Below are 26894 nucleotides of genomic sequence, written 5' to 3' on the forward strand. Positions count from 1 at the left end.
TTTATCAGTGATCTCCACAAACTTCAAAAAGAAAATCACAGAGCTTACACCGCTTTGGTCAACTTGTCCCCAAGTCCTTCTACTTGGATCCCAGGCCCACAGAAGCAAAACACCATTTGTCTTCTCTTCAATAACAAACACCATGGCTGCTTGCAAAATAAAATTTCCTTTAAGCTCTTACTTAAGGGGAGGGAAGAAGCAGAAATAAATATCAATCCACCTGATAGATGTTAGTAATGTGGCTTGCTGCCAGCCACACAGCAGGGTGGGGCAGCTTCAGCAGTTCAGGGCCCACCAGTTCCTATGGTGCCTACCTCCACACCTGCCCTTGGTTATCCCCTACATGTTCCTCAGTGGCATGGAGAATATGGGGATGGTTTAGTCACCACTACCCTCCTGCAGCACAACTTTTTTTAGGTAAGTGATACTCAGGAGACAGCTGCAAATCAGTTTTTACCAAGAATACAAGAACTAAAAATAGACTATGCCAGTTGGATAGATCTTCCTTCTAACTCACAGCATCTGTAAGTTGCACACTTCTGTAGCTTCCCCAAGAAACATTTCCATCCATTTTGCAACTCTCAGGATTGATCTGTTGCTGAAAAATGCAGAGTATCAAACAGTTCTAGCCTGTCTTTAGTTTTCATGGAATATAAACTTTCCCACCTTCCTAAAACAGGAGGGATTTCTATTTAATGATTATGGTTATTGAAGATCTGGTACAAGTTAAGTTAAAAGTTCTCTTTGGCTTCCAATTTAGCTATTTGCTCAGCTGCTTTTTATCACCTCAGAAACTGGCCCAGAATCTAGATAAAGTTTCAGTTTAATCTTTTTTACTGCTGTAACCGGTAATGTGATGTTAGTGTCTCATCACAGGATGGTTTCATTTGGTGCATCTTTCTTCCATCCTCAAAGGGCTCCTACTGAGAATTGTCCCACTTGTTGGCTATGGATCAGGTCCTTTCATTATTCCTTTAGTCGTTTTTGAACAGTCACAGCCTGGTTCCCTGAGTGGTCTTGACCTGGTCAGGAGTTTTAATTCTGCTTTTTTCCCTTCCCTGCAGTCACTGGGGCTTTGACACCACCGTGCAGTCTCTTCAGAGTAACCCCCATTACAACTCTGTGGCTTATTGTGAACTTGGTAAATTGGAAGTATTAGGTCAAAGATTAGAACAGAGAATTTCAAACCCTGCTGTTGACCTTGAAAATTAGAAACTGCCCTTGTCAGACCATCAGAGAGTCACTGCCGATAGCTGTGACAGCCACATCTCCCTGCCGCTTGCGGGAAAAACAGAGAGGTGACACTTATCGCACAAGTGCTCATTTGTCACACCCTTTCTTCTTTGGCCGATCAAGAGTCTCCCAGTCAGATGCGCCTGCTAACATTTGTAGTATATTGAATATTTATCTGTTAAAGGGAGATGCTGAAAATAACACATCAGGCAGAATTCTTCACTTCTAACTATACTGTCTTTTTTGGATACCAGTCTCTGTTGGGTGAAGACTTCTGTTTTGCAATAATTTGTGAAAATGTCTGACACCCTTCCATGAACAAGGATTAAAACAAGTGAATTTGAGACTTCTTGCACAAGTTGTTCAAGCCAGAATGTAAGAAAGAGTAATTAAGATTTTCAATACACGGTTTTTCCTGTAGTGATCTGAGTTAGCAAGGTGAAGAGAAACAAAAAACCACTTGATTTTTCTACTAGACTAAATCACTCTGAGTAGACCCATGTAAGTTGTGTCCAGAAAGTAGTGCCTTCTCATAAATATCTAGATTCAAATGATTGAGCCATCAGTAGGTGTAGCTGTGGCCAAGGTATTTTCTAATCACAAATTCCAGTTTTCTGCTGGCATGTAGTCTCATTTAGCACATGAAGTCAGTCGACATCACTTGCAAGTTTCACATGTTTCTTAGGGTTGCTCCATTTTATAATTAGCATCAGTTGATGAAGAATCCACAAAAAACTTTCTCTAGAAATTTCATGTCTTCAAATTCAGATCCCACTATTTGTGTTCTACTTACTGTCTTCTATAAAGAAAACAGAGTACTTAAAACCTAGGCTAATAGAAGTTTATCTTCTACACCAAATTTTTACACTGCTTTCTGAAACACATCTACTGTCCAGGATATTGCATGATAAGGGATTGGATATTCTTGATTTATCAGACAAATACCTAAGATCCAAACATTCAGCAGATCTGGGCCTATAGCTTAACAGTATTATTTTTTTTATCTTATGACAAAGGAGCCATACCTTCTCTACACATATTTTTCCTGTAAACCAGTAACAGAACACAGCCAACTGAACCAGCTAGGGACTTGACATCACCAGCTGGGGTTGATAATAGCATGCTATTTTCTTGAAAGGTTAGCAGAGAAAGTCTCCAGATCCAATGTGAAGACATCCAACTGTGTTTGCAGTCACAGGGCCTAGTTAATCCTTGGTGAGAGTCCAGCTGGAAAAACCTGTAAGGCCTGTGAGGATATGATTCTAACTCCATTTCTGACTGGATCTTCATACACTTTGTTTCCATTGGCAAGATCTTCTAAGTATCTGCCTGCTATTGGATTTGCAACACCAGTGCCTTTGTCTTCCTCCAGCTGCACAGCTGCTAGCCCCTGTACTCTTCTCCTCCACACTCCCTGCAACTTGCCCCATCTACTTACTCAAAGTTGAGAAATGTACATCAACAATCTATTTCCTCTCAACTCCTTAACCATTCCTGTGTGAAACAACTCAAGCCTGTTTTCTGCCCTTCCTCCTTTCTTGCCTTCTACCAACCCCGTTTTCATTATGCTCTCTACTATTTTCCACAGCTTACTGCCCTTCAGCTCTGCTCCTTACTGCTCACGCCCCCTCTGCAACCTGCTGGATTTTAGCAACTTCATCCCAGCTGAGCATTAGCTAATTATAGCAGAGGGATAAGGCAGGGGGAAATCCAAAAACCAAACCAATCTCTGTTCTGTAGACACTGTCACAGCAGCTCCTCAAGCACAGGGTTCGCCCTGCACCCCAAAGATGTGTGCAGACATGTGCAAGACTAATGAGTGTGTAGGGACTGGAAGGGGAGGGACAGTGAGCATTGCTACCTGCAGACAGAATATTCTGAGAATTCCGAATCTGCTCATAAATGAACACATATCCTAGGATATATAAGCTGGATTTTTCCTCAGGTGTTTAATCCAGGCTAAAGCAGAACCCTTGGTTCTCTTCAAAAGGTTGCCTTCTGCCAGATTTCAAATCCCTTCATAAGCCAGAAAAACATGTTAAAGGAATTGAGAGTCCCTGCATTAAAAAACAAACAAAACAAAACCCCTAAAACCCACGACACACATGCCAAGAGACCCCAAACAAAAAACCCACCCCACATTTTTCCCCCCTAGATTTGTCTTCAGCTAATATGACTCTGCTATTTCTTGAAGTAATCAAAGTCATTGTGAGAGTAGGACATCTGGGAAGGAAGAACTTAACTTAAATAATTAAGAACTAGGAAAATGGTAAGTAACTGAAAACAGTATCTTTGAATAAAAAGTGCTACGTAGCCCTCACTGCAAGCGCAGTGTCTGAGTACAATTCCACTTTGTATTGCCTCAGCAAACAGAGATTTTACTGTAGCTAAAACCTAGTGATGTAGTATAACAAAGAGGAAGGTTAACACAACATTAATTCTTATTCAGTATTAATTCTTAGTATTTATCCTGCTGGGGAGGTCATTTAAAATAGGAAGTGAACATCCCTGTGGTTTTCTCCTGCTGCACTTGTGAACCAGAAAGTAGGATTTATTCTCCTACCAGAAAACACAATTGCCTACATCAGTCTCAGGTGCATTAGCAGGGAAAATCAAATGTTTTCAAACAGGGAAAAAACCAGAACAATGACATAAATATAAATGAATCAGTAAAACTGCATAATCAGATGCATTTGTGGCCTTTTTTATAATTACAGACAGTGCCCTGGAGGGCAGTCACATAGAAGTAAATACATTTTTGTATGTCATATGGGTTATATATTGCTAGCTGGAGTGAGAGCAGCAGCCTAAGATGAAAGTCAACTTCGGCTTTTTAAGCTCCTCTTTCATGTATACTTGAGCTGTATATAATCAGGGACATTCATCTTAGAAAAACATTCTTCCAACACACTGAGATTACTGCTGCCTGGAAATCTTTTCAGTCCCATTTCACTTATAGCTTCTGACAATGTTAGTGACAGCCATGTCACAGAGCATTAGGTAAAATTGCGAGAATTAATTACATGCTATTTGTTTAACTTCCCTTGTCACCTGTTTCTGCTCCTTCTATTTGAAAATTCATTGGCTCACCTAGATCATCTTCCCCTTACTCACACTGTGCATTATCCAGACCCACATTTGCATTAGGCTCTCGTCTCCTTTTCTTCAGGAAAGGAACAAATTTAAACAAATGGAAAACCCTTAAAGTGTTTATGCTCCATTAAAACTTAACTCTGCGTTTAATCCTGGACCAGAGTGTTGATACATTCATTCATATTAAATAGAACTCTGCAGTCCCTTTATCTCTAATGAGGCTAACAGAGAAAGATGTTACTCATTGTGAGCAGGGATATCACTTCCCAGTCCCACTACTTAATTCTACTTTATTACAGGTGTTCTAAACTGTGCTTTATCCTATAGCTTCCTGTTCAGTTTTCATTAACTATATTGTCACAGTTCACAATCAGAACAAAACGGAGCAATAACTATGAGGGGGACAGTTATTTAGGAGTGGAGAGGCAGATGAGAAATGCTATTCTCCCTGGTTGTTAGAATATAATTGCTTGGATCAAATATTCTTTTGCCATGCCAGGCTATTTCTAGACCCCACATACAGGTCCCATAGTTAGCTTAAGACAAGTTGCAATACTGGCATGCTTGGCAATATCTGTGACTGTGGTTTGCTACTGATATGATCCCTCAGAAAAAGCCCCAAGCAAAATATCATTGAAATGTTGTCAATACACAAGGTACCTGTTATTAAAAAATGCCCAAGTATCTACCAGCACACCTCAGCTCCACTACTTCTGTTTCTACTTCTTGGTAAGAAATCCAGTCCCAATAAGTACAAAGATGCAACAAATATTCAGCCAAATCACAGAGTTTTCAGAATTAAATGTAGCATTTAATACATTTATGCACCAAGTTGTCTGTTTAAATCAATTCAAGTCTTTTTTTGAAGGCAGGATACTACTTTGCATAAAGCCTTGTTGTCTGAGGCCCTGCACTGCCAAACCCTTCCCTTCGTACTTGTTAGTTGTGGAGGGGAGTCACCAGGGAATGGATCTTTCCCCTGTTATGTCAAGGCTGTACTCAGAGCAACCCTACATTTGACAGCACTCACTTTCTGGGCTCAGGCCCCTGGGGTATTTGCTCTGGGGTCACAGATGAGCACAGCCTCACTGCCATCTCTGAGGCAGGCAGCAACACAGCCACCTGCCCAGGGCACCGCCAGCCGAGCACTGCCCCCTTCCCACAGTTTGCTGCCATTCAGCTATAAAAGCTCTTTTCCTTCTTAACAGCACTACACTGACGAGGAAAGCGTCTTGCCTGTGGGCGAGGCAGCTTCTCCCACCCCTGAAAGAGCTGCACATCAGCAGAGGTTGCCTGTCCCTGCTGACCCCAGTGCCCACTGCCCGCACAGCTTGCTCCAAGCAGGGCAATGCTGCCTAGCTCCCGCAGAGACCCCTTGGCTTTCTGCACCCCTTGGGGAATGTGGGGGGGGGTTGATTTTTGCATCTTTGTCATACATGTGCTTGCATCAGCCTTTTGACAGCTGCCTTACTATATTTCCTCCTGCAATAAGTTTCCCAAGAGAAGTATGAGATCACAGAATCATAGAATGGTTTTGGTTGAGAGGGACCTTAAAGATCATCTTGTTCCAACCCCCTGCCATGGACAGGGACACCTTCCACCAGACCAGTGTTTTGCCGGTTATCAGGCCTAGCATAAAGATGAACCAATAACCAAACTGTATTTGATACAAAAGGGTCAGTACACGGGCAAGCACTGGGAGTACAAACAAGTCAGATTATACATAATCGACATCAATCCCACTGACCCCAACATCAACACCACATGACCAACAATGGGTGGAATAAATGGTGAAACACAGTCTCCCACAGAAGGGATGGGAGAAAACCGAGTCAACAAACCAAATACATAAGACCAAGGAAGCCATATACTGAATTTCTACACAGCCCACATTTACAAAAGCCAGACCTGACTGGAGCCCAGTTCCAGGGAGGCAGGAGATCCTTCCCCAACAGGGAACTCTGCAAAGTGCATCCACCCCACAGACAGACACTGCCCCTGCCTGCAAGTGGTCCCAGCTTTTATCCCTAAGTGGGACACCTGACCTTTGCTTACTCAGTGCAGACACCTGGGGCTCATTTACCCCATGGCTCTCCCTGCAAGGCCGGCACCACCCTGGAGGGAAGCTTAAAGGTAAACTCATCCCCCCTTTGTGACAGGCTGTGGGAATCACCCATATGTCAACCTTAATTTGGGGCTTAGGGTTGAAACCCCAGCATTTCAACCAGGCTGCTCAAAGCCCTGTCCAACCTGGCCTTGAACACTGCCAGGGAGGGGGCATCCACAGCTTCTCTGGGCAACCTGTTCCAGTGCCTCACCACCCTCACAGGAAAGAATTTCTTCCTTATATCCAATCTAAATCTACCCTCTTTCGGTTTAAACCATTACTCCTCATCCCATCACTATGGTCTCTGATAGACTACCTCCCCATCTTTCCTACGGGTCCCCTTTAAGTATTGGAAGGCCTCTATAAGGTGGCCTTAGAGCCTTCTTTACTCCAGGCTGAACAATCACAACTCTCTCAGCCTGTCCTCATAGGGGAGGTGCTCCAGCCTCCTGATCATCTTCATGGCTTCCTCTGGACCCACTTGAACAGGTCCACAACTTTCTTGTACTGGGGGCCTCAGAGTTGGACACAGCACTTCAGGTGAGGTCTCATGAGGTCACACTTCTCTTGATGCAGCCCAGGATACGGTTGGCTTTCTGGGCTGCGAGCACAGGTTGCTAGCACATATTCAGATCAGGCTGTGTATTCTGCAAAGGACCAAAAGGATATGTGATCACCAGACCCTGATTACCACACAGCTTTTCTTTCAATAAGACTTTTCCAGGAAAATCACTAGGTGTTTTCAGTAGAGCAGCTCAGCCTAGCACAGGCCCAATTAAGCCAGCAACCCAAGTGCCTTGTGATGGCTTGAGTTTCTGCTATGTTGCCCCATGACATCTAACTTACTGGGCAGGATTTGTCTGTGCTGTGCTCTGCTGCCCAGCAGATGTGTTGGGAAATTCACACTTCAGCTGTCCCAGGAGGGTAAACCCTGCTAGCAGCCTGGAGCATTCCAGGTTTCTCTAAAATATTTAGTGAAGAAAGTGTTCACCTGAACACAAAGTGCTGTTTTCCCTCTGGACAGGAGGTGACAAAAGCAAGGGGAAAGGAAGGTGAAAAAAGAAAGTAGAAGATTAACTGTGTTTGGCAGTGGAAAATTACCCAGATTTAAGCACCATAACTCATGGCTATTCTGTAACTTGCAAGTTTACAACCGTCTTTATCCGATGCAAGTAGAAGTAACAATGTACCTGAATGCAGAAGAGTCTGCTGGTCCAGGCTGTATTCCCCTGGAAGTGAACAGCAGGAAATGCTGATAAGATAACACATGAACAAGTCCAAATGAGTCCATAAAAAGACACCTTAGGCATGCCCACAAAGGCATTGAGATCCAGCACAACCCTCACCACTACAGCATTTAGATCACATAGTCCTATTGACCACTGTGGCAACACCCAAAACCAGATTGTTTTTCCACATAAGAATTGTGACTGAGCCCATAATTATTTATTGCCCCATGCCAACCTCCAAGAGAGCTGAAAAGGCCAGTAAGGTGTGTTCAGCACTACTGTAACATGCAGAAGGAAAGCCGGCTGCCCTGCCTTGGGCTGTGGACCACACCACCTATAGCTGCTGAGTTACCGGTAACAAATAAAACAAGTGCAAAAGCGTCAGTGACTCAGACACTTGTTAAAAATAAAAAGTCTCACAATAACATTGGATGGAAGCAATAAATTTTCTGGTTTGGGTCTGTCAATTTAATTAATAATTATATTTTGAGTAAAGTCCACCAAGTGATCAAAGCATAAATTGCAACCAACTGAACTTGTCCTGCAGCACTAGGAAGCTTCCCTCTTGGAGAGGGAAGAGAAGCCTCCTTCTCTAATAAAGACAAATTGGAAATCCTTATTGTAGTCAAGTCAAAATAGCGTTTTATGAGCATTTTGTAAACACATTTTCTTTTGAATCCATCTATCTTCATAAAAGCTCCCTTGTTCTCTGTTGCCCCCAGGTGAAACCTTCACTTCCTTCCACTCCAGTTTCTGCAAACATTTGCAGATGGTATTACACCAGACACCAAGCAGCTCCCTGCCTTTAATTGCTGGCAGTAGCTATCAGGACAAGGAAGGTGAGAATGTGAATATTCACCTAGCCTTAGCCAGTAATGCAGGGTAGATAACTACTCACTGGCCAGTTTGCAGGCAAAGTCCCCACATCTTTCCTTCCTCCCCTTGCTAGGCTGTTGGAGACACATTTAGAGAAGCTTAAGCAGCACGAAGTTGGTCACAGCCTGTCTGTACTCTAAATTATATAGCATTAACTTTTCTTTACAGAACAGAGGTACACCTCTAGTGAGGGGAAGCAGGGGGGAAGGTAGTGTTCCTCCTCTCAAAGGGTCAGACTATGAATTATTGGGTACCTTTCAACAGGTTGAACACTAATCCAGAAAAGTTTACAGAGAGGTGAGTTGCTGGAATGGCATACAGAGAAGCTGAAGGGATTTCAGTGTAAGATATACTTTCCTTCTGGTTACCTTAATTATTGAACCCTTTATCTGAACATAAACTCAACAGACAATCCAGATACAAATCCCCAGTGTGATATTTAAAGGCAGTAGGTGTAAATAATGCATAAGAATAACAGATGGAGCCTCTGGCCAGTGCAGGGTGATTCAAGTTACATGTCCTCAAGATGCCACTCTCAACTTGGCGGGCAGAATCCAATCACAATTTCTGCACTGAAATATTTGTGACACTTCACTGCCACCAAGAGCTTCAAAAGCCATATTGTGCCATTTATTTTTTGAAACGAGTCTGTCTCTTGACTTCAGGGGAGAAGACACTGAAAACCAATAAAGGGCAAATGCTATTTTGGTTGGAAACATTCTTTTTCTTTGCCACTGCAAATTTTCCCTCTCCCAGCCTCTTATAACAGTTCATTACACAGGGAAGCAAGTATTTCACTTCTAGGCCTTCCTCTGTCTCTGTTTAATGTCAATGACTCTTATTTCTGGTACAGAGATTGTTATGATTAAAGGGGATTGGAACTTCAAGAAACAGGCAGCAAGAACATATGATTTTATTTGTTCAGGAGCAGAGGTATCATTACTAGAATCAATTCCTAGTAATAAGACAAAGGGGAAGGTTTGCACTAAGGTATATCAAAATGTTCCGTAGCAAGTCCTAACCAAGGTCAAAAGGCGCTTTATCAAAACGATGCATGGAACCTTTATGATCTACAATATGAAGGACTCTCATCCTAAACACACATCCAACAGGTTTTGAAAGACACTGTCATCTTACCTGCAGGTATAGCAGGTTGCAGCAGCAGGTTACACTCCCATCACTCAGGGCTGTCATTTCTCTTCACTAACCTATGTGAGATGAGGGAGCTGACGTTACCCCAGTAGGTCTAGCCTGGTCCACCCCCCACCCCCCCAGTGTTAGCTCCATTCTGTTTCTTTCTAAACCTTCATTTAATATATGACCAGTGATATCTCAGATAGATGTTTTCTTGGAAATCACTGTGCTCTTTTAATTTCAGCATTTGTTTTTATAATCACCAGTAACACAGAGACACTAAAATAAAAAATTCTTCTCTCTAGTATGTACCGTTGTTTACCTGTGAGTATTTCCACCATACTCTTAAAACCTTATGATACAGGACACAATAAATGCATTAACTGTAGACCCTAATTAGGCATTTCCAGAACAAGTAGCAATTGTTTAGATGATAATTTCCTTGTATGATTTTTTCCTTATTTGATTAATTCATAATAATTCAATCTGAGATTTCCTTCTTGCTTAAGCTTAATATGACCCCTATTTCTGCAGTCTAGGGTTTGGAGCAATTCAGATGATTCCACATTTCTGGTTTTACAAACACAGGAAGAAAAACTTTATATGTTACTTAATTAACCATGGGTCAAGTAATTATTAGTTGCAGAAGGGATAACGGCAATAAGTCACAAAGTACGTAAAACAACATAATCATTTGTACATGTTATAACAGCACCTGAGGGCAAGCATCTAACAGAAAGTCACTGTTCTGGCAACACAAAACCCACTCAGCCCTTATCCTTGAGAAGCTGTTTAGGCTCTGAAAGCATGAGGGTAAAAGCATAAGATAGAATCAAGAGAGTCAAGCATCAGATTTTTTTTCTCTTTCTAAACTTTTGGTCCAGTATTTACTTAGAAAAGCAACATCTAAAGAAAGGAGAAAAACTTACAAAGGGCAGCAAAGTAAGTGGAGTAACTAGAAGAACAGAATCAGCCCAGATCATAGGAAGGGAAAAGTGCCTTAAAAAGCCACCCAACCCCGCAGGGCAGAACAGCCCCCACAACCACATGAGCCTGTTATCAGTAACAATAGTACCTTTTTCTAGCAATATCTGCTTCTCAGTCCTCATGGTGTAGCTGCTCCCTGGATTTCTCCCAAATTTTGAAACCCAACACAGCCGAAACAGAAACAATAACTGGCAAAAATCTCAACAGGACTGCATCCTGCTCTCTTGTAGCTAAGGTGACGAGGAGAGGAGTGGTCCCAGCTGTACCTCATTGCCTCACCAAAGGTACATGAAGTAGCTCTGTACACCTACTTTCCCATTCCCCACAGGGGGGTATGGAGCTTGTCATCTGTATTATGGAAAATATCCTGAATAATTCAGTATAGACTTATCATCAAAAGGTTGCAACATTGCAACAAAGTGATTAAGCTATGCTTAAGTAATATAAAACCATAGAACATCCCCGTGATGCTCCTTAACCTTTACTTTCCCGGTTGCTAAGCTGGTGGAGCACACGAGCGTACTGGGGTTACTAGGTGGTGCAAAAGGGATGAATGAGAGTATGTGTGTGGAGAGATGGATAGCAGTGAAAATGCAGTAACATCTAGATTGCATTGCTGAAAACACTGTGGGGAAAGCAAATGTGAGCGCTGAACTCTGAAGTGTGATTGTCTCACTTTCCAGATGAGAAGAAAGCAATTTGGTGAGATTTGCTGCTCTAATAAAAAAGAGTTTCTTTAAGAAAACTGTGGCTGCAGCATGCCTAGCTGTTTTGCTTACAGGTAAGGTAGAGCTAAAATCTCTCAGGTTGGGTACCACCAAGCTGTAAACTAGCACGTGGTCTTCAGGTTGCCTCAGTACTCAGGGGCCATACTTGGGTGGTGTGGCTGCACCTGTGACTTAAGCTGGTACCCAAGGGATACCTCTGCATGTTGCTTTTGGACCTCAGATAGTCCAAAAAAAGCGGTGGGGAGAGTCTGTGATGAAAAGCAGGCTGGGCAGTACTGCACAGAACTGTGGCCACAACCGGAACAAGTAATAGTGGAGGCATGAGAGGAAAAATCAGTCAGAGCTGTGAGGAAAATGTGCACGAGATGGCAGCAGTGACAGCTTGGGGGGGGCTATGGGTCTGGGAGGCAGGTGCAAGGTAATGTACATCATCTGAGAGGGAAATGAGGCTTCATGTGGCCATCACTCTCCTAAGGAGGCTCTAATTGTCACATAAACCACTTGGGCTTTCCTCTGGTTGAAATTACAGCCTCAGAATGTTGTTACTTGCTGATAGTGGGCTGTATTTTCAGCCACTGTAAATCTGCATGACTCCACAAATGCCAGAGCAGTTACACTGATTTAAACCAGCTAAGTACCTGGCCCTGAACATCACATAAACACTGACCAAAGAGGTATCCTTTACCTGCTGGATTTACGGGCACGCTCTGCCAGCATGGATGGGCTTGTCCTTACAATTCACCCCTTCGTGTGGTTCTGATGTTTTGACCTGAAACCAGGCAGGGGCCTGTGCTATACAGCTGGCATGCTTAGCCCAGACCAGAGTGCCCTGCTCACCCACATGCCAGGCAGGGAGGGAGAGATGCTGCATCCTGATGGCCCACCGGGATGCAGCCGGGGCAGGTGCTGGATCCTGGGGCTGGGAAATGTCCTGGCTCCCCCCATGACACTGGTCTCCCCATGCGAAGGAGCATCCCTGCCCAGCCTGGGTTTGATCGGTGCTGTGGTGGGGAGCCAAGGGCTCGCAGGGCTGCTCTGCAGTGCTCCATGAACACACACTCCAGCTCAGTCTGGCCATTAGCAAGTATAAGAGAAGGCACTAGACGCCATCTGATAAATTACAGTTTCCCTGGTTATTTTTGTCTCAGGGTTCTCTGCATAAAGCCCATTTGGCACTGTGTCTAGGATGTCTATTTACATAATTAAGAGCAGCTTCTGCTCTAACCTGCAACCTAGGCTTTTTCTCATGGCCAAAGGAGGTTGAAACATGCACGTTGCTTTTGAAATCTGTCTCTGAACGTTTATTTTAGCGGCAACCGCAGATCACATCTCATAAACAGCCATATTTTTCAATACAAGTTTCACATTTGTTAGTTCTAATCTAATTATTTATAGAAATGCCCTTTTCCTGTGATCCATAATCTTCTCAAACCTTAGTGGTTTCTTGCTGTGAAAAATGATTCACGCTGGGCTGAATATATCATGGTAGCTGCATATTTGTTCATTGCCGTGTATTTTCTGATCCAGAAAACTGAGTCTGGAAATTATTCCCAGGGAACAGCTCTCATGAAGAGCACTGCCAGAGGGCTAATCGAGTCCCCAAATGTTCAAGATGCTCCTGAAATTAACTGGAAGTGCATGCAGTAGTGTAAGAAAATGTCCTTACGCATCTATCAAATATTTACAGCATCTATCTCCTCCTCATTGTCAGATTTTGTAACACATGCTTTAAGGAATTTACTCTCATGGAAGATGAGCTTTTTTAATTGACAAGGTTAATTCTAGTCATTGGATGGACCCACACAGGTTTAAGTTGACAGTCAACATGAGAAATGTTAGCGCAAACATCTACCAAACCCATCTGGTCCTTGAAACCGGCTGCAAACCAGGTTGCCTGTGGGACTGGGGCTATAGTCCTTCCACGACAGGGTGTAAGTGCAAAGGAAAAGAAGTTCTCAGGATGGGAATAGACCTCAGTTTTGGTGATCTTAAAGAGCTTCATTCAAATCTGATTTACTGCAGGACCCCGTCAGTCTGCAGATGGTCAGAGAAATGTGTGTAGCGTTCAGACTGCCCCTTTCCCCACTTCACACGACCTTGGGACCAAAATGCAGTTGCTCTTCTCAGGGGCTAAGCAAAGGCAGGAGCACAGTTGGTGTCAGGGCTGCATGCCTCGCGCCACAGGCTGGCTCCTGGGGTCCTGCTCTGATCTATCGACCTCTCAGCAAGCACCTTCCTGTCCCACAGCTGCAGAGCAAAATCTTGCTCTCAGTGGTGCTGAGCTTGCTCATTGCTCCTGCAGGTCTCAGAAGGCTACAAAAAGCTCAGTGTTCCTCAGTGCCAAGGGGACATTTGCTGCCCCCTTTACACACGCTCCCCACCCTCTGAAATTCTCTATAGCATATTTTTGATAGCCCTGTCAAGGTGAAAGCTTCTAACTAGTGTGGTTTTTTCCCCTTTAACATACATTTTTATCTTGGAGCAGAGAAAGAGGTATATTTTTTCACCATTGAGAAAGACCCCGCCCATATATTTCAAAGGATGGAGTTATTTGTTATATGCAATCACTCAGGCAATCCATATTAATGTGTTAATTATGATTCAACAAGTTTTCCATGGCAGCCTAATATTAATGTTAAATTATTTGGGTAAGTTTTGTTAAGAGCTATTGTAGCATGGTGAATGGAAAGCAGATCATTGCCAGAAGGGTTTGCTTTGTCAAGTGTCATCCTAATTGGTGATGAATGCAGCCACGCAAGGAGCATTAGATGTGTCGGGTTGGGAGCAAGGGGAGGTTTTTCTCTCCACAGTTGGGCTGGGTTATATGACCCCACCGCCCTGCAAACTGCAAAAAGGAGCATTGTAAGCCAGTTGTGTTTCTGTCGATAATTGAACTCATTAGCGTCGCATGGTGACTTGGCCTCCTGTTTACCTCGGTAACTGTGGAGTACTGAATGTGTGTCATTTCTGATTTCTCCCTTCCATGTCGCAGCTGCTCAGTGTAGACACTTTTTCACAGGCAATTAGAGGACCTAAGACAGGAGCAGGAGTGAGAGGGAAGACACTGTGTGTTAATTAGGGTTTTTGCAAGTTACTGACCCAGTCATGCACAGGGAATATCTGAGATTTGTTGTTGCTGTTGCTATTTTCACCACTCACAGATCTGAAGCAGTTTTACATTAAATTGACTTAAAGCCTGTACCAGATATGCAGAGTTTCAATAATGAAAGGGTTTTTTTCTGTGGGGGTTTTGGAGTGGAAAAAAGAACCCACTTCTAAACCATACCCAAAATATCTAAAATTTTCTGCATGACAACAATACTAACATTATTTTCTAGAATGAGGAATATAAGCATATATATAAATGTAAAAGCTGTTTTCACAATGAATCAAATACATTTAACATTCTGGTATTTTTATCCCAATGATCCATTGATAAAACATACAATTTTTTTTAAAAAGGAATGTGAACAGAAAACAGAATATGAATCATTGCCCTTACATTTTTTTTATAAATTTAATGAATAATAATAATAATAATAAAAACAATAGCGTCTTTCTTAAATGAAACTAGATTTGTGCTATCAAACTATGTGTATATCTACTGCATTCCCTTCTTCTTCCACAGCCTTGGAATGCTACTGGACAGCTTCAATGAGGCAGCAAGCAGAGGTGCATGGCCAGTGCTCTGATACATAGAGCAAGACACCCAGCAGAAGAGAAATCTTACGTGCTCCCTGGAAGAATCCATGAAAGAAACCACATAGGAAAAAAGGTGCAAAAAACAAGATTTCATGACTTCTACATACAGCAGGAGGTGCTGTGCTCACTCTGGTGGGCTCTCTGCTTCAGAGCTGAGCTGCTCTACTCTCTGGGTGAACTCAGGAATATTAATGGCATCAGAAAAAATCATGGAAAAAATACTGAAACGTGTCTAAATGAGAAAAAAAAAAAACAAAAAAAACCAACCCCACAAAAAACCCATCACACCCAAAACAAACACAGAAAAATTTGACATCTGCTTCATTTCCTTAATTTAGTCACCTAGGTGGGATGTTGGTGGATAAGTTTGGTTCCCTACCCAATCTCTCAAGGTTTGCAGGGGCACTGCATGTTTAAACATCCTAGAAATCTGAACTGGAATGCATATGGTCTTCTTTAACACATATACAGGCTTTAGCTCAACAGCAGAACCATCTTTTGTCCAAGTACCATGCTGAGGCACTTCTTCCATGCCATGCCACTAAATATGACCTCCATTATCTGGAAGGCCACTAATTCTCACTGCGCCTGGGGACGTGTGACTTCTGCCCTGTCAGTAAGGCTCTTTTATCAGTAGAAGTGGGACAGCTTTGTGTTAGCAGCCAGTGGGAGCAGAGAGGCTGGAGAATTAACAAGCAGAAGGAGTGGGTTTGCCAGCAGCTATTTAGATTAGAAAAGGTGTTAGGAGAGATTAGCACAGAGATAGTGATAGGGGTCAGTGGGGACATTGGAGGGCACTCAGGGACAAGACTTTCTGCACCATGGCATCCCCAAGCTCAGGGAAAAGGTTTGTGTCAGGTACCATGCAGTGCCTGGGAAAGGGAGGTGGGTGGACACAGCATGAAGTGACAATGTCCCATGGGCTCTGGGTGAGCACTGCTACTGCACTCCTGTCCCAAACTGGAAATGTCTTTCTGTCCCTAGAAATCAGCTGCTCTGACATTTTCAGGGTCCTGGAGAAATTCACAGCAGGGCTTTGAAAATGTGATGCTGTGGTTTGAGCTCAGAGGGCAACAGAGCATCATGCAGCTGCTCACTCTCCCCTTATCCCTCAGTGCTGGAAAGAGGAAAGTAAAGCAAAAAGCTCAGGAATCGAGATAAGGCCAGGGAGGGATGACTCACTCGCTACAGTCACCGGGAAAAGACAGATCCATTAGGGGAAGAAAAAAGGACATAAATTTAATACAGACACAATCCACAGAACTTAAGAGAGTAGGACTATGAGAAGCATTACCACATCCTGAAAACACCTTCTCCCACCCCTCCCTTCTTCCCAGGCTCAGCTTTGTTCCCTATATCTCTACCTCCTTTTCCTCAGCAGCACAGGGGGCAGGGAATGGGGGTTATGGTCAGTCCTGTTGTTTCTTCCAACCCCAAGACTTCTGGCATACTTGCCCTGTTCTAGTGTGGTCCGTCTCTCACAGGAGACAGTCCTCCACAACCTTTCTCTGACATGAGTTCCTCCTATGGGTTGCAGCATTTCCGTAGCTGCTCTGGTGTAGGTCACCCCCGTGTGTTGCAATCCTCCCAGCGATGAGCTACAACAGTGGGGGCTTCTTCCCACAGAGTCCCAACCCCCTTCGGACGCAGTCACCTGCTCTGGCGGGGGGTCCTCCACAGGCCGCAGGTCGGCATCTGCTTCACTGTGGACCTCCATGGGTGGCAGGGTGATGCCCTGCTGTCTCATCACAGGCAGGATACAGGGGAGGGGGGGCTCTGCTCCGGCACACCTCACACCTTCTCCTGTGTTCTACCGATGAGCTCAGGGTTCACACAGATGTTCTCCTCGCAACTTCTCACAACTCCAACTCCTCCTCCCGTGTTTTCCTTAAATACGTTATCGCAGAGGCTCAGCCACTGTCACTAATGGGCTTAGCCTTGGCCAGAGGTGGGTCTGAGTTGGAGCAGGGGGAATTTTGAGAATCTTCTCACAGGAGCCACCGCTGTAGCCCCTTCCCCGCTACCAAAAACCCCCACCACTCACTCACACCAGGACACATGACAATGTTGAGCACTTCCCTGGTGGACATGGGCTCCCCAGGCCTTACCAGGAGCTGATTCTACAGAGCAGGCAGTTTTCTGAGGGCAGTGTAGTTTCAGATGGGACCTATGGGAACAGGCGGTCCTTGCTTCCGACAGTGGCACTGCCTTCATCAGCCAACAGCAGGCCTTCACCATGAACATGGCCTGACATGACAACCTCTCCTTCTTTAGCCCCTACCCCATGTCGCTGGGGGTCTGCCCATGCTGCCATGCCCTGGTTGCAATCCTGCTCCACCTCAGGCTTCACCTGGAAAAGACATTCTTTGTCCTTCCTCTGCTACTCTTCCATCTCTCACCTGGAGGTGATGGAAATTTTCTTGGAGGGGACATACCTGGCTTGTTGTTCTTGGTCCCTGTAGACAGATGAGTGCTGAAAAGTGCCCTCCATTTTTTTCTTCCACTTCTTGGGGAAAGATTTTCCACAAAGGTAATGTGCTCATACTTCTTGCCTCTGGATCATCCCTTGTTCCTCATCCCCTCTTTCAAGCACTTCACAGCACTCTCAACAATTACAATAACCATCTCCAGCATAGGGTGAGACAGAAACCTTGACAGTTCGCAGTTTTCCATGCAGTGGCTTGGGACGCCTTCTGGAGACTTGGGAAGGAAGAATTATATATTTGGTATCATTCTTGCTCTGCATAATACACCTGTCTCCAGATCCATCATGCCTAGAGGAATGGTGTAATGTGGAGGTGAACATTAGCACAGGTGACTATGTGGGAGGGCTGGTCCTCAAATCGAGTCGGGGCCAGCCAAGGCTGCTCCCCTGACCTGTCTGGCAGGAGGAAAATGGCAAGTAGATAAAGAGCTCTCTGCATGGAGGGGAAGCCCCTGGAGATGTAGTTTCCAAAGTCTGAAAAAAAGATGACCCACAGTAGGCTGCTGGGGGAAATAAAACTCAGCGGAGTGGAAAGTAAAATGCTGTTACAAATTTAGAAAAAAGAAAATGGTGAGAATAATATTTAATAGCCTCGGCTCTGCCCTGAGCATATACTGAGTATAAATTCCAGTGGGACAAAGGTGATAAACTTAACAGGGAATAACAAAGATGTGCCATAAACTGCATTTGCTCTTTCAAAAATGTGGATGCTGCAGTGAGCATCCACAGGGCTGCTGAGTGACTTTGTTCAAGTGTCTTCCCAAAACAAAGGGGTACCCTGAGGTCAGCAGCCCCGGAGCATCAGCAGCCCTATAGTGCCCCTTCCACCGCACATCTGACTTCTGGACAGAAATCAGTTTCATAGTGCTAAAAAAACCCAAACAAACCCAAACCCAAACCCAAAAAGCCCCCCCAAAACCCAGCCAAAAAGACAGCTTTACAAAACAATCAGCCTTTCATCCCTGGGTAACTAGTCTGCTTACACCAAAAGAGTAGCAACAGTCGTAAGGATAGCAGTTTATGGGGGGAAAGTGGGTATGTAGGAAGGTGAAGGGTAAATCTTCAGAGAAACAGCATGATGCCGAAGTTTGAAACCGAAGTATTTTTTTGGTTAACGAGATGTATGTCTTCGTTAAATCGTTGTTCTGCCTCTGTAAGCGCACAGCTGCAGTGCCATTAACAGGGAGCGAGCGGTGCCGCCTGCCCGGGCCGCCGCGCTCTGCTCTGCGGCTGGCAGGGCCCGGCCCAGCCGGAGCCAACAAACCCCGCTCAGCAAAAAGTGCTGCCGCTGCCCGCGCCATCGCACTCTGGGGCGGCGGCCGCCCCTGGCCCGGGCGGAGGAGCGGGGCTGACCCCGCCGGAGGGCGCGGAGCTGCCGCGGCCGCGCAGGGGCGCGCAGACTGAGCGGCGGCGGTGGCGGCGGCGCGACGCCAGGGGGCGCTATCGCACCGCCTGCAGCCCCGGCATCGCCCCCCCATCGCCCCCCATCGACCCACATTGCCCCACATCACCCCACATCGCCCCACATCGACCCATATCGCCCCACATCGACCCACATCGCCCCACATCACCCCACATCGCCCCACATCGACCCATATCGCCCCACATCACCCCACATCGACCCATATCGCCCTACATCACTCCCCATCGCCCCACATCGCCCCACATCGCCCCACATCACCCCACATCGCCCCACATTGCCCCACATCGCCCCCCATCGCCCCACATCGCCCCTCATCACCCCCCATCGCCCCACATCGCCCCCCATCACCCCCCATCACCCCACATTGCCCCACATCGCCCCACATTGCCTCACATCACTCCACATCGCTCCCCATCACCCCACATGGCCCCCCTTTGCCCCCCACAGCCCCACATCAACACCCATCACATCCCACTTCACCCCCCATCCCACCTATCACCCCCCATGGCTCCACATCACCCCCCATCACCCCCAACATCACTCCCCATCACCCCTCATAGTCCCACATGGCCTATCCATCGCCCCACATCATCCCCCAATGCCCCCCATCACCCCTCATGGCCCCCCATTGCCTTACTTTGCCTGCCATGGCCCCCACATCACCCTGCATAGCCCACCATTGTCTCCCTGTGGCCCCATATTGCCCTGCATCACTCCCCATAGCCCCCCCACATCTCCCTCCATGGCCCCACATCATCCCACATAGCCCAGCATCACCCCACATTGCTCCACATTGCCTTTCATGGCCCCACATAGCCCAGCATCGCCCCACAGTGCCCCACATAGCCCCACATCACCCTCCATGGCCCCACATAGCCCTGCATCACCCCACATCACCCAGCCTCACCCCACATAGCCCTCCATGGCCCTGCATCACCATGCATAGCCCAGCATTGCTCCCCATGGCCCCGTATCACCTGGCATCGCGCTGTTTCACCTGACATCACTCCACATCGCCTGGCATTGCCCCGCACTCCCCCACGCTGACTCACACCATGTCCCCGCATAGCTTTTCCACCAAGGCCTCATATCATCCTGCATCCCCCCGCAATGCCCCGCATTGACATGCATCGTTCTGCATCCCTCCACATCACCCTCCATGGCCCCACATCGCCCTGCATAACTCAGCATCATCCCCTGTGGGCCCATATCACCCAGCATCACCCTGCATTGCCCTGCATCCCCCGACATGGCCTGACATGGTCCTGCCCCACCCTGCATGGCCCTCCATGGCCCCGCATCACTCCATGTCGCCTGGCATCATCCTGTATCACCAAGCATCACTCTGCATCTTGCCGCATTGCCCCAGCATCACTCTGCATTTCTCTCCATGTCACTGCATCGTCCTGCATCACCTAACATCTCCCACATTGCCCTGGCATCACCCCACATGGACCTGCATTGACCTCCATGGCCCCGCATCACCTGGCATTACCCGGATACCCTCGCATCACACCATGTCGCAGGGCATTGCCTGGAATCACCCTGGCACTGCCCAGCAGAGCCCCACATCATTTTGGCATCATCCCAGCATCACACTGTATTGCGCCCCATGGCTTCAGCATTGCCCTGGCACCGTCCAGCATTGCCCTACATCACCCTGGTATCATCATGGCATTTCCTGGCATCTCCCCCCATCCTCCCACAACCACCCAGCATTGCCCTGGCACTGCCCTGCATCACCCACCATGTCCCTGCATTGCCCAGTGTCACCCTCCATGGCTCCACATCGCTCTGCAATGCCCCACATCACCTGGCACCCCCACCCCCCCCCCGTGACACCATATTGCCTGGCATCACCCCATATTGCCCTGCACCCCCCCACATTGCCCTCCAGGACCCCACATTGCCCTGCATAGCCAGACATCCCCCCCCGTGGCCCCATATTGCCCAGCATTACCCCCACGTTGCCCTGCATCACCCAAAGTCTGCCTGCATTGCCCAGCATCACCCTGTGTGTCCCTCCATGGCCCTGCATCATCCTGCATAGCTTAGTTTTGCCCTGCATGGCCCTGTATCTCCTGGCATCACTCTGCATCGCCCCACATTGACATGCATCACCCTGCATCACCCCACATTGCCCCCTGTGGCCCCACATCTCTCTGCATGGCTTGGCATTGTCGCCTGTGGCCCCATATCACCCAGCATCACCCTGCATTGCCCCGCACCTCCCTGCATCTCACAGCATCAACCTGCATCCCCCCTCCATCACCCTTCATGTCTCCACCCCACCCCACATCACCCTCCATCGCTCCACCCCACCCCACATCACCCTCCATCGCTCCCCATCACCCTGCATCACCTGGCATTGCCCTCCATGGCCCCACATCACCCCCCATCACCCTCCATGGCCCTACATTGCCCTGCATCACCTGGCATCACCCTCCATGGCCCCATATCACCCTGCATTGCCTGACATCACCCTGTATTGCTCAACATCTCTCCACATTGTCTGGCACTGCCCTGACATCACTCACACTGCCCCAGTATTGTCCTGCATTGCCCAGCATTGCTCTGGCATCACCCCGTATTGCCCTCTACGGACCTGCATCACCTTCCATGGCCCCACATCACGTTGCATTGGCCTCCATCACCTCACATCACCTGGATCACCCTGCATCATCCCGTGTTGCAGGGAATTGTCTGGAATCACCCTGACATTGCTCCACATTTACTGGCATTGCCCCAGCATCACCTGGCATTGCCTCAGAGTTGCCCTGGCTTCAACCCCCATGGCCCTGCATCGCCCCACAACTGCCCTGCATTATCTGCACTGACCCTGGTATCATCCCAGCATTTCCCTGCATCATTTCAGTGTTGTCCTGGCATTGTCCTGCATCACCCCCCATGGCTCTGCATTGCCTGGTATTGCCCCGACATCTCTCTGGTGTCATTCCAGCATGGTCTTGAAGAGTCCCAGTAAGTTCTATTCATTTCCCTTCATACAATTAATATAAACACGATTTATTAAATACATAGATTGTGTTTCATTTTAAATCTGATTAATTATTCAGAATAGGTACTTTGTTAGGCTGTTTGTCTTCTTTCTTTCCCCCTTGGACTCGGTCTCTTGTATTTATCACCAGAGAGATGTGGCACATAATTTCTGTGGATAAATACTTGTCTGGGAGATCGATGTGGATTTATGCCATGTGGGCAGGTTTTCACATGAAGTCAGATTTTTCTTCCAGAAGCAGGGGTGGGGTACATGACACCAAAGGTTCATGTCAGAAAGTCAAAACCCAGTCTGTTACCCAGTGTTGTCAAGCAGCGGCAATTCATTGATCTGTGGAAAAATATGTGACATTTATCTCAGCACATTCACATAAATGAAATGTTATCCTTGAACAAGTGTTTCTTGCTTTTCTAATACAGACTCCAAAAAGTGATTGTAAAAGATCCATTTCTGAAAGTGGGAGAACACAGATTAGGAAACAGGTGGGATACTTCTGTCTTGTGCAGTTGGTCAGTAGTGCCCATAGAAGCTGGGCCATGAAGCTGGATGACAGCAAACACGTCGGCAGACCTGGCTGCACAGAGCTCAGTGGCCTTCAGCTCTCTGCATTTCACCTGGCCTTTCTATACCTTGAGAGGCAATTCAAGAGAAAGAAAAAAAAAGGGGGGGGGGAGGGGGGAAGTGAATCAGGAATTAAAATGTATCCAACAGTTAATGGGGTTTTTTTGACAGATTCTTTGTCAAATTGTTTCCCGCGCAAGTTAGGTGTGTTTTTTCAACAGCTTTACGAAACACAGTTACTTAAAGCCACTTGGTCCCAGCCCTTCCCCCCAAGAGAAAGATTTTTGAAATGTTTCTCAGGGTCGCTGAGGGAAATTGCTCTTCAGCAAAGGCTTCTGAGGATTTTTATGCTAGAGCAGCAGCAATATTCTGCAACCTCTTCTTCATACAAATACTATATCATTTCCAGACAAATTCTTCCAACTTCAACTATTTGAGATTTTTCTAAAACAGCTTCTACTCTCCTAACTGGCTGTCCCCTTCCCATTGCTTTATTTTGCTGTTTCTGTGAGGTGTCACTTAATTCTCAGTGCCTACCAAAGTTTGTGGGACTTGAATCGCTCAGCACTGTCATGTCCCAGATTGAGCCCCCCAAAAATATATATCTAAGCAAGTCTTGGAAAGTTATTTCCCGAAATGGTGTTGAAAACATCAGTCCTTTCAACAGCTCTCAAAGAGCCACAGCAATGACCCTTCCCAGCTGGGCTGCCCAAAAATAGCCACAGAACACAACTGATGGGTCTGTACCCAGCCCAAAGAGACTCGCTCTGGGTTCTGCACCCTGACACCTCACCAAGGAAGGGCAAAGCAAAGCAGAAAGATCCAAACACCAATACTGAGTTTGAAAATAAAGCAAGCTGGCCCAGCTTTATGTTTATTGAGCAGTAAATAACCAGTGTCAGCCTTGCTTACACAGTATACCTCTCCTTAATGAAAGTTAAATGTGCTCACTAAGTTGCTACAGAGAGATGAGCAAAGATTTATTCTTTCTTTTATACACATAGTAAAATGGCCGTGGTATTTATATAATCGGTAACCCATAAAAACTTGAGGGAAATTATTATCCCAGAGACTCATTTCTGTCCACGTGGATTTAGTAGTAAAACTATGATCAGGCTTGGGAGACATGGGATTATGAAAAAAGCTATTACACATTTTTAACCAGACAGTCTCTTAAAATATTTGGAGAAAGAAAGATGGGAACCCTTTGAAGTGACTTTCAATTAAGATTTTAAATTAATTAGGATGTTATTTCTGTGTAACAGCTAGACCATAAATTTGGTTTCTAATTAAATACTGGGTGAAAACTTCACATCGCACATGTCATTGCTTGCAAATTTATCCACTGTCAGATTTGACCAGAGTTACTTGGAGAGATGCTCTTTTCTCCTTCTCCATGCACACAGCAACTTCCCTCTTGGAAAACAAAGGAAAGCTGAAGGATTTGCCTTCTCATTGTTATGTGAAAAAAAAATACAAGTTTAATTACTGTAATCACACAAGTCACAGATTTCTTTTGCAGATCTGGTCAGGTGAGGAAGGTCAAGATTTCACTGGAATTTCTCTATCACAGTCCTCCAAAGACTGTCTCCAGTCTCTGGATGAACCTGCCAGTGCTTGATATCACATGAATCTTCAAAGGGTTAATGACATTCATTTTTACTGGATCATTTTCAGTCAGATCATATGTAAAAACAAATACAAGCAGCTTTCACTATCTTGTCACAAAAGTTGAAGAGCAGATAATGCTAAGTCCTACTGGCAGCATTAGGGGCAATGTATTTTTAATAATTATGCAGTATTACAGGTGTATTACAGGTGTAACTATTTCTCTGAACATTAGGCCTGAATGGCTCTTTTGTCTCTGTTCCTTATTACCCTTTATTCCTCCTTCTCTATAAGCGTCTTTTCTATTTCTTCAGATAATTTAAATGAAAATCCTACTATATCTCTGTCTGTAAAAATAACCCTACCCTTTTCTTTTTGTTCTCTCCTCTGTGATCCCCCATGACATTGGTCCAAAGTAAAAAGTTGTGCACACCTGAAGATTTTTTCCAAGATAACCCTTAAGGACTCCCACCATTTAGTGATGACCAGTTACGTGAATAAGGTTAATGGTCTACTGGGATAAAAAGAACATAAAATTCCTTTCAGTCTACATAATTTGGTGATAGTAGTGATGGGGGGGGGAATCATCTGAGCCTGTTTTCTGAGCTGCTCAGTTAAAGATATGTGCCTCTCTGCTATCAGCCAAACCATTGTGGGCTTTTTTCCCCTGGGCTATCATGTTAAAGGCTTGCAACTGTCTGGTCAACAAAATGAGTGTAGCGTGAGCAGGAGCATGGTGGCAGGGGGAGCACAACATAATCGCTGACCCTGTCTCCTGCAGCTCCCTACTTGGAGCTTAAGTCACATTACTTTAAGATGACATTTCAGAATGACTTGACCTGAAATCCCAGCCTACAGCCTTCACCAACTTGATGATGTATTGCTAAGAAATGCATGGAAGCATTGGTAGCACACATTATTTCCCCCATGCTGAGCAATACCCAAATGCACTATGGATTCTGTGTTTCTGTCTGAAGCATTCGTGCCATCTCAAGCCTGCAGAATCTGGGACACCAAATATAGAGTCACGGGGTTATGCTGCTGAACACTACACTGTCCAGATGCTCTGCCCTGACCATTCAGAAGGGCTTTGCATAACATTTCATAACTTTTAACCTAAATCTTCTCATGAATCTGTGATTTAGGATTGCCCACCTTAAGCATGTATAAATTTCAGCAGTCACTGTTCTTCATTCTTGAAGCCAGGGAATAAAACTGTGCTCTTGCTGGTTTGACCCAAAAGCAGTAGAGCACAGATGGTTGTTAATAATTTTGTGACTCTCAGACTACATCAAAATGTCACAAGTTAGACAAAATACAGATTCTCAAAATGCCCGTTGATAAATGGTATTACTAGCAGAGCCATAAGTGAGATGAAGAAATTCTATTACCAGAAAACATTAAGCGATTGCATTATATGTTCAAATTAAGGCTTTTCTAAATACATGGCTAGAGACCTTTCAGATCAACAGAAATGGGAAGATGAAGTCTTCTGAGTCTGTTTCCGTACAGGTTGGACAAAGGTCTAGCAAGATCAGAGAAATTAAGTTCTTACAAGGTCTGTGAAAGTAGCTGACTGGATACACCATTCCCAGGCCCCAGCTCAGGGACAGTCTGTAGTGGGAGCCTGTACATTACCAGACACTGCAGAATCCACTTAAGAGAGAGATTTGTCCAGATGCCATCATTCAAGAAAAATACTTTTTAAAATATATCAGCCATAAGACTCCAATTCTGAAGCCAGTTCCCATTGTGCTTTCAGAACAACTTTTACTTTCTGGTTTTACACCAGAATTTATCCCTCCAGCAATAAGTCCTTAGATAACTTATGAGAAGTCCTGGCCTATGTTTTGCAGGGATGTTATTTTAGTTTTCAGGGTGATGTAATGACTTCAATGGCACCCTGTGAAAGTCATAGAAATGCAGGTTCCAGCTATTAAAAATGTGCTAAATGGATGAAATGACTGCCCAAATGTCTCTCTTGTCATTTCTGGAGGTACTCAGCTTCTACTAGAAATAGTGCAGGTACATTGATCTGTTTATTAACTACACTCCTGCCAACTTTGTGCCTGAGGACAAGTCTCTCCTGTCATGATATTTATCACTCACTTGAGCATGGTAGTTCTCACTAACCTCAGGACAGTCTCCTTTATCCTTATCACCAAAGGCCCTCTCCCCACATGCTTATACCAATCCAGTTTCTTGGGTTTCCATGAAGAAGAGCAGAGTTCTCTCTCCCTCATCCTCAGTGTGAGTCATAGATCAGGATTAGAAAAAAAGATCATTCAGAAGAGTTAGCCCAATGGTGTTAAAATCATCTAAATATTTTAATGTTCTGTTTTGAAAACATTTTCAGCTGGAAGATTTATGATCTTTTATCTACAGAAGACATTAAAAACAAATATTCAGGATCATGATAAATACGCAAAAGGAAAATAAATATTTGAAGTTTCCTGTAATATTTCAATACGCAATGGCAAGAAGTGAAAAAGGTGTGTTGATGTGGAAAATTCTTATTTAACATTTGAGTAAGTATTCTATGTCTGACCCCTCCTCAGCTCACTGTGCAAGACTTTAATATCCTCATGTACTCTCTGTGCTATAAATCCTCAGTTCTGTGCCAGGGAATGGCATGTATGATCAACAGTTTCTCAGGATAAATTTTGATGGGCACTATTGATCTACCCTCCAACAGGATACTTCCCTCTGACT

This window comes from Athene noctua, chromosome 2, assembly GCF_965140245.1.
Source record: "Athene noctua chromosome 2, bAthNoc1.hap1.1, whole genome shotgun sequence".
NCBI classification, from domain to species: Eukaryota; Metazoa; Chordata; class Aves; order Strigiformes; family Strigidae; genus Athene; species Athene noctua.